Here is a 14,427-nt window from a genome sequence, read left to right as displayed (position 1 = left end):
TCCCTCTCCATCCTCCCTCTACTCTCCCTCTTTAATGATCAGCTGCTGTGACGGCTGCCAGGAATCTAAGTCTGTGATGGCTGACCTTCGTTTCGCCTCTTCCCTCCGTTTACATGGACGTGTTGGAGCGACCGCGTTCCCCCCCGTCGCCGTGCCCTGTTGGGTTTTATTCAATGAGCGGAGGCCACGGCTCCATCTGTAGCTGCAGAACTGGCCCTGCTGATGCTAACACGTAGGAACAATCAGAATGTGACACCGCTGATCTAACGAGGCCCGAATGCAGGCTTGGTGGGGAACTAAAACAATCCCTCGTTGTGTCGCTCTTTTATTTAGATGAACCATAGTTGTTTGTTTCAAGCTTTTTATGTCCAATTTATGGATTTCATAAGGTGGAAGTGGTTTAACCACAGAGATAGAATCGATTAAATAATTTTTTTAAAACCAGGTTGGACTAATTTTCAAGGCTTCATATTTATCAGCCCAAACAGTGTGCAGTTATGGAGTGAATGAAAACAATTTCACATCCAGTCTGTTACAGTTTTATGTTTTCAGGCTTGATGCTGTTTTGTGACAATTATTAAACGGTCGGCTGAACACAGCGCTGACTGACCAGCTACTTTAACCACCTGCTCCACTGATGATCTATGCCTTTTTTTTATTAACTGGACCGAAACACACCCAATCGTTATTTAATCTTTATTATAAAAAATACGTTAAAATAGCCTAGTGAAATATGACTTGCAATGATGATTTTTCTGGTTGACTGCCAGTCAAATTTAAGCTTCTTTGCTCAAGCTAACGTAGAAAGCACTAACGGAAGAGTTTCTGAGAAGAAAGAGGCCGAATGAAACCCTAAAAACTCCTGACCAACTAAAACCAGAAGGTATTTATGCTCAACAAATGTAATAACTATTGAATTACTATAAAGTGAATAAAGCTGCCTTAAAGCTGCAGTGTGTAACTTCTATATAGAAAATATTTTGAATATATTTGTTAAAAGCGTCAACGCGTGTTGACAGTGTAACATGAGAGATAATCTGCCTGTGCTTTCTTCCGGTGGTCCCACTGCCATCTGCAGAAACACACCGCTCTCCGTCAGAAACACAGCTGCCAACTCGTCAGCAAAAAAACTGCGGTTCTACTCAGAACTCTTCAAGTAGCATATATTTGGCTTCACTCAGTTAAGATTCACTAAGGGCAACAAAAAGTTCATTTTCTTTTTTTTAAAAATGAATTATTTCTTTATTTGTTAAATAAATACATTTATTTTAATGTGGTGGTTAAATAAAAAACTTATAGAATCCATTTGTAGAATCTATAGTACAATTTTTTCATTTGATTAATCGTCAGAATAATCGATAACTAAAATAATTGTCAGTTGCAGGCCTATTTCCATGCAGCAGTTTTTTTTTGTTTTTTTTTTATCGCCCAGCAAGGGGTCTTTTTGTGGGCTCTAGTGTCCCTTTTTCAAAGTAGGCTGACAGGAAAGGGGGAAGGAGAGAGAGGGGAAGACATGCGGTAAGAGTCGTCGGGTCCGGGAGTCGAACCCACGACAGCAGCGTCGAGGCCACGTTTTGCCTGAATGTGGGTCGCGCTAACCCCTCCGCCACCACGGCACGCCCCCCATGCAGCAGTTTTGTTAAAAAAAATAAAAACATTAGGCAACATGGAAAATTATACTTACATCTTTGTAATGCAAACCGACAGCTTTGTGCCCGTGTGACTCAACTGACTGGAGTTGGTCTCCTCCATGTCTAGGAGCCGGAGGTGACTGAATATTTCACAGATTTTCTGTCTCATATCCTGTCAGGACATGTGGCAGTTTTAACAAATATGAAAATAAACGTTTTTATAAATGGTACATTCTGCAGTTTTAAAGAAATGTGTATCACAACAAGATTGTGGTACTGTTATGTAAAAACGATGCAGAGTTGCAGGATTTTACTGATTGTTGTTGAGCACACACACACACACACACACACACACACACACGCCCACCCGCAGCCCCACCCACCTACACGCCCACACGCACAGCAGCAGACAACAGTTAACCTTTGACTGTTTAACAATAGTTTTAGCAAGAAATTTTTTTTTTTCCAATTTTAATTATGTTCATTGCTATTTTTTTTCCGATTCATTTATTTTTTAGTATTTTTTGTACTTGCACCAGCAACATTTGCATAGATGTATATATTTATAGTAGCATTTATAGTTTTTATGTGTATTTCTGTAGCCAAGCAACAACATTTTGTTGCCAACTTCACTGTTGTGTCTTTGTGCAACGACAATAAAGTAAGTCTGTCATTCCTGTTATTGAGCATCCTTAAGCCTCCAGTCCAGCCTTCATCTTGTCTGCTCACTTTATATGACCTTCAGATCCCTTCTCACCCATCCAGCATTTTATTTTATCTCTGGAAGTCTTTCTGAAAATGCTTTATTATTGAAAATGGGTAATAAACCTTGAGCTAGCTCAACTTATATCCCACTGCTCAGCTCTTCTCAGCATCCCAAGGATGTGAGATTTATTTGGTTTTAGAAATTCTTCTTGACCTTATAATTCACACGGAGGAAAAAAAAGAAAGCAAATATAAACTGCATATAGACTGTTGCTTTCCAAAAGCCGGGTCCATGTTCTAAAAACTTGGACAAAGAACAACTTTGTGGAAACTTGTTTGTTTAATGTAATGACAAGAGATCTGAGATCAAATGAGTGTTTAATGACCAATAAGGTACGGTTATTAACACATTTGTCACCACTTTGCTATTTCTTTTCAAAATTCGCTATTATAAAACCCAGTATATTTTATTCTCTGACCAAAAAAAACTGATTCCACATGAACATCCTCTGGGTTATCAAAATAATCCATCCTTGCACATCTAAAACATTTTTTAAACATTCTCTTTTGCATCAAAATTGATAGAAACTGACCCACTCTTATTTGTGCCGGCAACAACACTGCAATAACAGACACATTCTCTGTCCTCCCCACAGCCTCTCCAGACCAAGACAATTTACGTCTGAAAGTTTTCAATTCTACTAACAGAAAAAAAAACACATGTAGCCTCATTAGGTAACAAGGCAAACACAACAACGCTGCTTGGAGGTACTTTCCCTCTGCCGTCAGACAGAAAAATGCCAAACAATGCCTCATGCTAGTATGCTAGCTCTACTGTACAACACTGATGCTAGAGGACAACCTGAAAAGGTCAATAAAGCTCCTGCAACTGCAACAGTGAAGTAGTAAACCCCCCTGTATGACATAAGCTAACGCTGTATGTAAAAAATATTAGCTTCATGGACACAAGACAGGACCATGAAAACCTTTCATTCTACTGTGGTACGAATTAAGGAATTACAACTGTATTTAGCTGACAGCTCAGACGGCTACTAAACAGTGACACAACAGCTGTATTACAAGCAACAATTTAAGAGCATTTTGATGTATCACATTAGAAAAGGTTGATGTAAGCAACAAAAGGTCTTTATACTCGCTTTAGATGGTTTTTGGTTTTGTGGAAAGACAGATGTAACACGCTAAAGGGGAGCTGGAAACACATTTGCCAAATAAGTTCCGACGTAGCGAACTCCAGAATCCACTGGTGGGTTTGCGTCTTACCAGAGCCATGAAAGGTTTCTCAGTCCAAACCTCCAGGGCTGAGGGGAGGACCATCAGCCCTGAGTGGCCACCTGGTGGCGCTCTAGGCCGGGGTGAGAGCAGTAATGGCTGTCTGTGCCTTACCAGAGCCATGTACCTCAAAAGCTTTTCCAAGCCTCCAGCTCAGAGGGAAGAACTTGCTTCATTTGCCTGAGATGTGGGCTCCATGCTAGTTTACACCCTCTATATCTACTTTATTTCAGCCATGGTACTTTGCTGAATTTTAATTCAAGTTTGTCAATTTTAATAATGACAAACTTGAATGCCTTTGTCATTCAAGTTTTCTCAAAACTTAAATGACAAAGGCATGAAAACACAGCTGGTAGAGTTGCTAGATATTAGGCGATAACATTGGTAAATATTGTGATGATAATATCGGGTTTGATATGTGTCTGGTTCCTTCTTTCCTTTCCTTCTAATTTGTGCTTCCTACTACATGTAGGGTGCACATGTAGTTAGAAATTTGGGTGTGAGCTTTTGCTACTGTGAGACTGTCCTACTGGCTAAATATTGCATCAGTAAGAAAAATACAGCTTCACAACTCATAAAATATATTAATCAACAATTACTGCTCTCCAAACAGTCCTTTGCGATTTGGATATTGCACACACTGATCTTGCAATAACGATATACTTTCAATATTGTGCAGAGCTAATAGCTAGTAGAATAAAGCAGTCTGCCGTACCTTTACTTGTGAACCTATGGAGGCTAACGTATGAGAATTACTGCAATCAGGAAGAAAGCAATCAAAATGATTGTGATTTTTGCCACTAATCAACAATGCTTCACAGAACCGTTCTGGATTAAATCCCTAAATGATCAACTTCAACATTCAGAAAACCTGGGCAGAGAAATCGGAGCTGGATTTGACTGGAAACAGGGTTGACTGGAATTTTCCAACGTTTTCTCCCTCACCCCGTCCCTTCGGGAGCCCTCGCTGTGGATGATGACCTTGAGGAGAGCCGTCATCATTATGAGCTGGCGTTTAAAGGGGCAGCCTAGCCGCGGGGGGGGGGCCATCACATTTGACTTTTACAAGGAGAGAACTTTCATCATTATGGAGAGGGAGTTGCGTTCAGCCTGATGGTGAATATGTGAGCGCCATTTCCCACTAACACTGTGGAATATGTTCATTTTGCATTGTGACTCATGATAGCTTTAGCATCACAGAATTTAATGTGTTATCACAACCATTTGAAACCTTCAAGAAACTTTTTTTTTTGTACAACCTAAATCTACGCTTACTTTAATGAGGTGCCTCTTGGTTAGGATAAAAGCCAAAATCACAATTATGTTTTAAAAAAAAACAACAAAAAAAAAAAACCTACATAATTTATATATTGATTCAACACTTCAAAAGGAAAAAATCATGCTCAGTTAATATTTAATTTACATGAGCCACAGCCGAGTGTTTCTGCAAAACAGAATAGTTGATGTTTTAGCTGTTTAAGTAAAAAATATTTTGTGACATTAAGTAGCTCAAATATTGCACCCGATATATAGTGTTTTCTCGTATTTTTACACACTGCACATGCAGTTGAAACCAGATATTTACATACACTGAATAAATATAATAAATAAATTATTTTGGTCTCATTTAACTTCTGACGGTGGGGGGAAAAACGGTGTTTGTATCTTTTTATTCAGTGATTGTAAATTTCCTGTTTTAAATGTACGTCATTATAATTCATTAGGATTGTCTGTGATATACCAACACAGAGAAGCACATAACTGTGAGGTGCAAAGCAAATTATCTGTTGGGTTTTGAAGTATTTCTTTATTACCAATGAATTATTGAGACGTTTTTGTGTTCAGGCTTCCACATGTTGCAGCAGTGGAAAGGTCTGGAAAGACAAAGAAACTAAAATAGGCCTTTTGTAGCAGTCTGACTTACTTTTGACGTAAGTAAAATGGGATGTCATTCACATTTTAGGAGAAAAACTACAATTAGTGTTGAGGCAGAAACAGGTGAGATCAAAACATGTAAAAAAATTAAATTAAATTAAAAAAAATTTTAATATGCCATTTGTTTAATTAACACTTAAAAATGGGATTTCGGTTATTTTTGTGCTTTATCAATTAAAAAATATATTTTTTTAAAGGCATTCTAGATTTATTGGCAAAAATCATATTCTCTTAATGTTTAAATAACAGATTTGATTTTAGCCTGACTGATATACTGATAGAGTTGTATGAAAGACTGAATCACCATGGATTATTAGATATCATTTAGTATTTATGCACTATTTTAGGAAAATACTAAAAAGCTGTTTTCTGCTGGTTTGTTAGATTACCCAAAAAATTAAATAAAAAAAATAAAATAAACACTACAAGCATCCTTCTACGGTCAACATTTAAGAGACCTTAACCTACCAGCACACATTAACCTGACGCCAACAGAAACTGTTTTCAAAGACAAATAGGCAAAAACTTTTGGCTCTGGATGGGAAAAACTGGTCTAGTCAAATCCCCCAAGAAACAAACAAAAAAGTATCCGATTTTTATTTTTTAAAAATCTGTCTAATTGTCATAACAGTCTAATTCTGTAGAGTTAGGTGTGTGGTGTGTTTTACTAATGTTCTGCAAAAGCCTTTTCTCTGACAGCTACCTCTGCCTTCTGTATGTCACTGAAAATAACAGCCTCACATGGTGGAGGAAGGGCTACGTGTTGCTGTGGCAACATCAACCAGAGGGAAGACTGTAAAGGATTTGAAATGTGTCTGGATCTCTTTCTGAGGTAAAACGCTACGGTTTAGTTCCTCTTTCATCACATCCATCACACTGGTTTCTCCTCCTCTAATTCTATGTCATGTTTACACAGTGGAGATCACATTTATATAATTGTATTGTTGACATCTCAACTGTGGCTACCGTTCAATACAACGTCAGCTTTTACGAACAGAGCAAGCAAAAATATGGACCAATAACTGTAGGTTAGGGTTGGGATATGTAGCTCAAAACTGGACTTTCATTCATAAATCTGCAGGGAGTTAAGTTTCCCATATATATGTGAAATTTAAAGCATCAAGAAAGATCTTCTTATGAAAAATCCAGATAAATAACTCTGAATTATGCCACCAGAGCATTATATTGTCATATTTTGAGATGTATGCACCATTTCACTATGTGAAGGACTTGAGTCAATTTTATTTGCTTTAAATTCACTGCACAATGAAAAACATGACTGAGCAGATTTAGGAAATGATTATCTTTCCTATGACTCTCTGGTGGGGTTCACTGTCAGAGAATACTGCACCAGCATACGGATCGAATGCTCAACACGAACAGCGGCTATAACTCGGCCTGTTCTTATTGCGTGTTCGGTGAGACTGATGCGAGAGCACATGAACAAACTGTGTGCGTTTGCATCTCTCTGGGTCAATACGTGTTCTGGCAGGTGCTTGGCTCTGTATGTGCAAATGCAGGTAGGTAAAGTTAATGTAGTTGAACAACGTCAATCACAGACATCTTTTTCATCCGGAGTATTCCTTGAATTCGCGTAAATAAATATCAACCAATCACAATCAGCAAATCAAAATAGTGCAGCAGGGCTGGGCCAAGGTTGTACAGGGTCTTGGGCAGAATATGACTTAATGGCCCCTCTTCCTGTTAACAGCATCACCACCACTATGTATTTGTGGGCAAACTAAACTCAAACACAAAGATTAAATTCAGAGAACGTGGAGATTTTTTTTTTTTACAAAGTAAACTTGCCAATTAATTAAAATCTTAAATTTAAGTGCTAAACAAATTTAATATTTTTTGTTTGTCTGTGCTGAAATCATTAAATCAGATTTAATAGCATTGTCATTCGCAACAACCAAATGCTAAAATTCAACTTCTATGGTCTGTGTTAAAATTTCAGCATTTATGGGGCCCCTGACGATCTGGGGGTTAAGTTAGCATGTTACCTTTGAAAAGTTGTGTTTGGATAAACCAGAATGTTACTGAGACACCTTCTTTTGACAGATCATTCCTGGCCATGTTATGCGGCACAGCTTTGTTATCTTCCCTGCATGGTGGTGGAGGGGTTATGATCTGGGCTTCCTTTGCTTTCAGGGTACTCAAAACCTTCCAGGCCCCTAAGATTTGTTGTACAAACTAAGGTATCATGGAGTCAAATGTGTCATCAGGAAATCAAAATTTCAAACTTTTTTCCATACTGATTGGAATGACTGAAATCATATAGAAATGGATTAATTTAAGTTACTCAAGCTATTGAATCATGGGGTGTACTTAGTTTTTCACAAAAAGCTTTTCTGTTTCATCTTTGTTAAATAAATGAACCAGTTGTTGACTTCTAGAGGTAGATTTGGAGAACCTTTGAATCTAATAAAGACTTGATCAGTTTTATTATGTGCTGATGTCTAAACCACTGTAGCTGGAGTAAATTTGGTCTTTTTTGGCATTAGAATAATTTCATTTCAGTTATTGACAGCAGAGTTTGACATCTGCTTCAGCTCTGTATCGTAAAACGTCTCGAATGACTTTTAAATGCCAGCTAGAGATAAAAAGGTAATGAAATAATACATGAGAAAAAGATTGTTTTCATCCGTGAGCATAAAAAGCCAATAGAACCACATACTGCATAGTCATTTCATAATCTGATGAAGAGTTTTTTTTTGTTTCTTAGTTGTTTAAAGTTATAAACCACATAGAGATATAGAAATACTTTATGTATCAAAATTCCATATATTCAACTAGCCCACAAAACAGCAGCACAAAAAAATAAAAAATACAAACCCTACATACATTCCTCCATTCTGAGATGGTTTTTATGTTCCACATTTCTATAGAGGAATAAAGTACAGAGAGACTGTACGTATAATGAGCCAAACTTAGGTGCCTGCCAACAGGTGTACTAGTACCACTGGCCTTCTTAAAAATCATTGGTTTAAATAACAGGTAATGCTTGTTAAAACAGATACAATCATGTTCAACTTCATCTTCATGTCAGGTTGGTATTATTATCTGTTCAGACATTAATTGTACTCCAGTTTGTTTGCCTAGAAAGTCTGGACCAAAAAAGTGAACTCTGACCTTTCCACTTGGAGGAAGCGTACCATAGCGCATAGCGTCGGTGGGAGAAATAGCAATCCTACAACCACTAAACTCTGATGCCACTCCATTTTTGTTTACGTTCTGTGAAGAAGTAATTTGTGCTCAGTGTCTTCAGAGTCATTTTCTTCAGCAGTTCTTGGTACAGCACCACTACAGGCAAGAGAGTAAATATATTTTTCTTTTTTTGTACCCCTCCAGGGGGGCTTTTTGTGGGCTATAGTGTCCCTTATATGAAAGTAGGCTGACAGGAAAGGGGGAAGGAGAGGGAGGAAGACATGCGTCAAACATCGCAGGGCCTGGGAGTCGAACCCGCGACTCAAGGCCTCCTAACATGGGTCGCGCTACCCTACGCCACCATGGCACGCCCTTAAATATATTTTTCAAGGGGTTTGGTTCGTTTGACACATTGCAGTGTCAAAGCAAAGATTGTCATGGATTTTTTGGATCTCACAGAGATGTTCCCAAGTCAGTTTTCCTCAAATTTAAGTAAAGAATTAAGTTTGAAATGACTAAACAAACATCCTTTTTAATCTAACACATGGAAACTGTTCTGCCACATCACAAATCTACATTCCGCAACCCCGTTTTTTCCAACGCACATGTAACACGTTACAGACTTGACAGGACTTCATTTTCTCATGTTCAAACCCTCACAACATACACGGCAAGAAAAAATAAGAGAATACAACTCACCATTACATCCTTCTTCACTTGTTCAGTTCTTCTGTGCCTCTTCTGCCACCTGTGAAGATTATTTGCATTTGAACTCCCAGGAAGTTTCTTTGTGTCTCGATTGCAGCACAGAAACAGCTGGTGAAGTTTTCAAGACCTTCTTCTGCTGCTTGGAGGCTTTAGGTGTAAAAATAAGCTCACTGAAAGCCCCCTGTGTTTTTTGCTGGTGTATTTAGATAGCTTAGATAGTCTGGCTTTTGTGCTGGGAAACATGAAGTTATGTTTTCTCCAAGGCAGTACTCAGCTTTTCTCCCTGGTTATATTTTTTCTCCCCAAAGCAAATGGAAGACACCAGTGCTGCTTCCCTACTTTGTAGCTTGCATCTTGCTTGGATATTAACTCCTGTCTGCTGGATCAATTCCGTCAATGATTGTCGCCTTGTGTTTTCTGCACACAAATGTCTTCCAGAACATAATAAATGAGGTATATAGCTTTCGGCCAGATTCAACAAGTGGACAATGAGAGGCTGAAGTAGCTATTGTCCGTCTTCCAGTTTGAATAATTTCCACTGGAAAAGGCTATCAGTGATCAGTGTGGCTGTTTTGTAGCTTATAGACGACAGGAAGTTTGAGGTCTTAAGTCAATGCTCTTCATCAGTTTGAAGAGTTTAGAAGGTAAAACAGGTTGTCTCTGAGTTCAGTGTTTTAGTGGAGGAGGTAGGCATTGGGAGAAAAGACCTGAGTAAAATAGAGAAGACTTCTAGAGTCCTGTGAGATAGAGAGCACAAGAGTTTTCTCTGGCAAGATTGTGGGATGATCGTTGGAGGTAAAAAAAAAAAAAAAAAGGTGCTACTGTCAGTTTTTAGAATTTGCAGCTGCATTTGTCTGGGTCCATTGAGGATAAAGACTTGATACACAGCTCTGCCTTTTGACTAGAACTGATCGGTTGTCTCAGGATGTCCACCTGTGGAAGATAAAACAAGGAAATAATCAGAACAGCTTCAAAGAAACAGATGGGTTATTTATGTAATATTTCAGAATATGGTAATAGTTTGCAAGAGTTGTAGTGCTTATAGTACTCTAACCCCAATCTGGCACACTCTAACCTAACTTAATGTTAATTTGGTCAATGGGATTCAAGTTAAAAATGTTGGAATACATCCCCTTGTCCAACAAATGGCAATAACATTAACACCAGCAAGATTCAAAAGAAGGAAATCCTTGGTATGGATGAAGCTTTGGTAAGCTAACGAGTCTCCCAACATCTATTTTTTTCTAACGCCATCTAAATTTTTTATTCAGTCATTTTTGTATTCCTGCACCAGCAGGCAAGGTGCCATATTCAGAAGTCTCAAAACATGGTCTTGTATTATATGTCTAAATTTCTATGATGATCTGAAACCAGAGGTGGGGACTCGAGTCACATGACTTGGACTCGAGTCAGACTCGAGTCGTTAAAATCACGACTTGAGACTTGACTTGAAAAAATGCTCAAAGACTCGGACTTGACTTTGACTTTCATGCCATTGACTTGGGACTTGACTCGACTTGAAGCTGTTTACTTGAAAAGACTTGATATTTTTTACTCAAAGTCTTAAAATTTAAAACACATTATTTATAAAGTGGCATCATTAATTAATTTCACTCATTCCGTATCAATATGCGCAGACCGTCACTATGGTTTTCCTCTCTCCTTATGTATGTATGTGTACGTAGCTGCAGCACAACCAATCAAATTAACAGGATTTGGACGTTTAAAAAAACGCGGCAAAGCTCAGGGAACGAAATACGAAATAACCGCTCGAATATGCTTCTGCGAGTAATTTCTTTTGACTACGTAGGTTATGAACTTTCGACTAAAAAACGAACTGCAACTTGTAAAACATGCAAGAAGAGAATATCGGATGGAGATGCCACGACGTCCAACTTTGTCCGGCATTTGAAGCTTCACAAAGATCGGTAGGTGGCACTTTTCTTTTGCTGTAAGATAGTTGACTTTAGCTAACTTCGTGTTAGCATGTGTACTCCGGGTTAAATTGGTGATGATTTACCATAAATCCGGTCCTTCAAATGCCTCCACAAATAATGTGCACCGTGTTAGCTCAGGAAGCCGGTGGATAGTGAGCGGGGCTCCGGAACAGAAAGCAGATTCTGGACCTGAACACAGGGAACAGAGTCTCTCTGTCCCATCATGATGATGAGCCGGGTCTAGTATCATCTAAGGATGGTTGGTGTATTTGAAGACATCTACGTTGGGAAATTATATTGACAATATATTGTTTTGACAGGTCAGAGAAAAGAGGAAAAAACTGCTGTTATGGTTCTTTGTATTGTGCTGTGGAAATGTCAGCATTTTCCTCTTTTTTTATTGAATATCAAGTTTAACAGAACTGGGCAATAAAGTGGTCCAATTTAAAAATGTTTTTTATACTTTGTGTTCAGCTACACATGTTCTATCATTTGAGATAAATACATATTTTAAAACGAACAAATGGTCTATTATTTGAATTTGATGTATAATTGCAAATTATAAAAAAAAATAAAATTAAAACGACTCGAAATGACTTGAAATTAAAGGTTCCTGACTTGAGACTTGACTCGACTTTTGCCTGTCTTTACTTGAGACTTGACTCGGACTTGAGGACAAAGACTTGAGACTTACTTGAGACTTGCAACACAGTGACTTGGTCACACCTCTGTCTGAAACATCTGGTTGTGGCAAAGAAGCAAACAATTGAAATCATTACCATAACATATACTTCCCTTTATCTTTAGAACAACCTTGTAAAAGGCTCACACTAATTTCGGTAGTTCAAAGTGAAGCAACGGCAGGACTTTAGAAACTTGATACATAATGAAACACAAAACAGAATGCAAATACACATCGAGTCAGATAGAGAGCAGGTACATGTATGAAATGTCAAACAAATGCAAAGACTTTATTGTGCAATAGAAGCTGTCGGACTTACTTAGTATGCAAAGTTGCTGTGGTGTAATCCTGTTATCACCCATCTGTATTTGTACACCCACAGTTGTGGGAACACACCCAAAGAGTAAACTGCCCGGTTAATCTCACTGCATCTCAGCTCTAGTCAGTTTCACACAGTGATTACGACTCGCTGCAACTTCAGACAAGTTAAAACCAAATGCCAATGTATTTGGCTCCACCCATCTTCCCTGTCCCTGCTGAAGAAAAGCAGTCCCACAGCATGATGCAGCCGCAACCATGTAACCCCGTAGATTTGTGCACAAGTAAAAACTCAATTTTGATTTCATCCGACCAGAGCAGTCTCTGATTGCCATGACACCTACAAATGTTAACTTGGAGAATATGAACTTTAAAGCAGCTTGTGTCCTCTTACAGTCCCTGTAGCTCAGAAAAAAGACTTTAAATACTGTTGTGGGTTATAAACAGTGATGGCACAGTTACTTTGAAAAAATAACTTTAATCGGATTAACAATTAGTCCTTGAAAAAGTAACTTAGATCAGTGGTCCCCAACTGTTTTACTCGCGCGGACCGGTCAGCGTTGGCTCAATTTTGACGCGCAAGACGTAACCGGTAAAATCCGGTTTAGGATTTTCAAAATAAAAGATCCGGAAGTAGTTCATTATTTCTTGTGCGGCCCGGTACCAGGCCCGGTGGTTGGGGACCACTGACTTAGATTACTGATTACTTGATTTGGAAAGTAACTAAGTTACATTAAAAGTAACTTTTTTTAGTTTCTTTTAGCAGCTGCTAACAGCAACGCTCTGCCACCTGTGAAAATGTAATTGGTCTTTGCCAATACTTAATTGCAAGTTATTTTATAATGATTACATCAACAATGTGTCTCCACTTACATGGTTGAACTGAAGGAGAGATTGTTTAATGGTCACAACAGTACAACAAAAAATTAAGTAATTTGTGTGTGTTTTGTGGACAGTAACGCAAAGTGATTTCGATAAGTAACTGTAGTCTGACTATTGGATTTGAAATAGCAATGTGTTAGATTACTCGTTACTGAAAAAAGTAGTCCGGCGTAATGCGTTACTGACATCACTGATTATAAATGAACGACTTAGCGCCACAATACATTAAGGACATGATGTCATTGTATCAACCTTCCAGACCTCTCAGCTCTTCTGGTTCTGGTTCTGCTCTACATCTTCAGAACCAGAACCAAACATGGAGAAGCAGCAATCAGCTTCTATGTGTCACAAATCTGTAACAAACTTCTAGAAAACTGTAAAACACTCAAAACACTGATCTCCTTTAAGCGTCTGATTCATAACAACTGGAACATTGATCAACAGATTTCATGTTCATGTGTTACGAGTCAGCATTTTGTTAGCATAATGAGGAACAGAAAGAAAGAAATAGTTCCTTAAGTAAAATGAATGTAGGGTAAAATTATGCTGACACGATAAACCAATGAGCCCTGGCTAGACATTAGAAGAACGGTGTCTAAGTAGGACAGAAAATCAAAGGGGAAATTTTATTTGCACATAGACCCCCCCAAAAAAGACCCAGGTTGGTTTGGATAGATTTTTTGTTTAATAAATAAAATGAATCAAAAATGTATACTGTTGAAAATGTTCAGCAAATAACTTATGAACTTATTCACATTGTATAATAAGATAGATTGGAAACATTTTTTTTTCTTTTTTTGAATGCAATGTCTGGAACATTAATTACTTTATCAAGTCATATATATATTTGTATATCTACTACCCATTTTGGCAGGTTCAGTCCTCCATAACCTGGAAGACTGTTGCATAATAATCAGCCACTGAGACCAGATAAAAAAGAGACAGGAAAACAGAAAGATGGACAGATTGTCCAGAGACATCAAAACAGATGCATAACCATCAGATAAGAATATGAAGAATAGACAGAATAAAAAAGATAAATGGTTTAGAAGGGCAATGAAGATTAAAAGTAGGTGGATATTTTGTGTTTACAGATAAGACACAGACCTGTTTATGGCTGTAAAGAGATTATTTGGATGTCATAAATATTTAACTGTGTGCTGTCAACCACAGTAGACTCTCTGCTTCT

The 14,427-nt window shown here is 38.1% G+C and overlaps 1 protein-coding gene across 2 annotated transcripts in view; it reads right to left on the bottom strand.

Moving 5' to 3' along the window:
- Positions 1–14,427, bottom strand: part of LOC114148298 (thyroid hormone receptor alpha) — a 71,854-nt gene that overhangs the window by 50,369 nt on the left and 7,058 nt on the right. For both annotated transcript variants that reach the window (XM_028023471.1, XM_028023472.1), the window contains exon 2: positions 9,411–10,352. The gene's annotated coding sequence lies outside the window, so the exon portion shown is untranslated. The remainder of the gene's footprint in view (positions 1–9,410; positions 10,353–14,427) is intronic.

This window comes from Xiphophorus couchianus, chromosome 7 (assembly GCF_001444195.1).
Source record: "Xiphophorus couchianus chromosome 7, X_couchianus-1.0, whole genome shotgun sequence".
Lineage (NCBI taxonomy): Eukaryota > Metazoa > Chordata > Actinopteri > Cyprinodontiformes > Poeciliidae > Xiphophorus > Xiphophorus couchianus.
The sequence above is the reverse complement of the archived record's forward strand: the minus strand, read 5'-3'. Positions and strand labels throughout refer to the sequence as shown.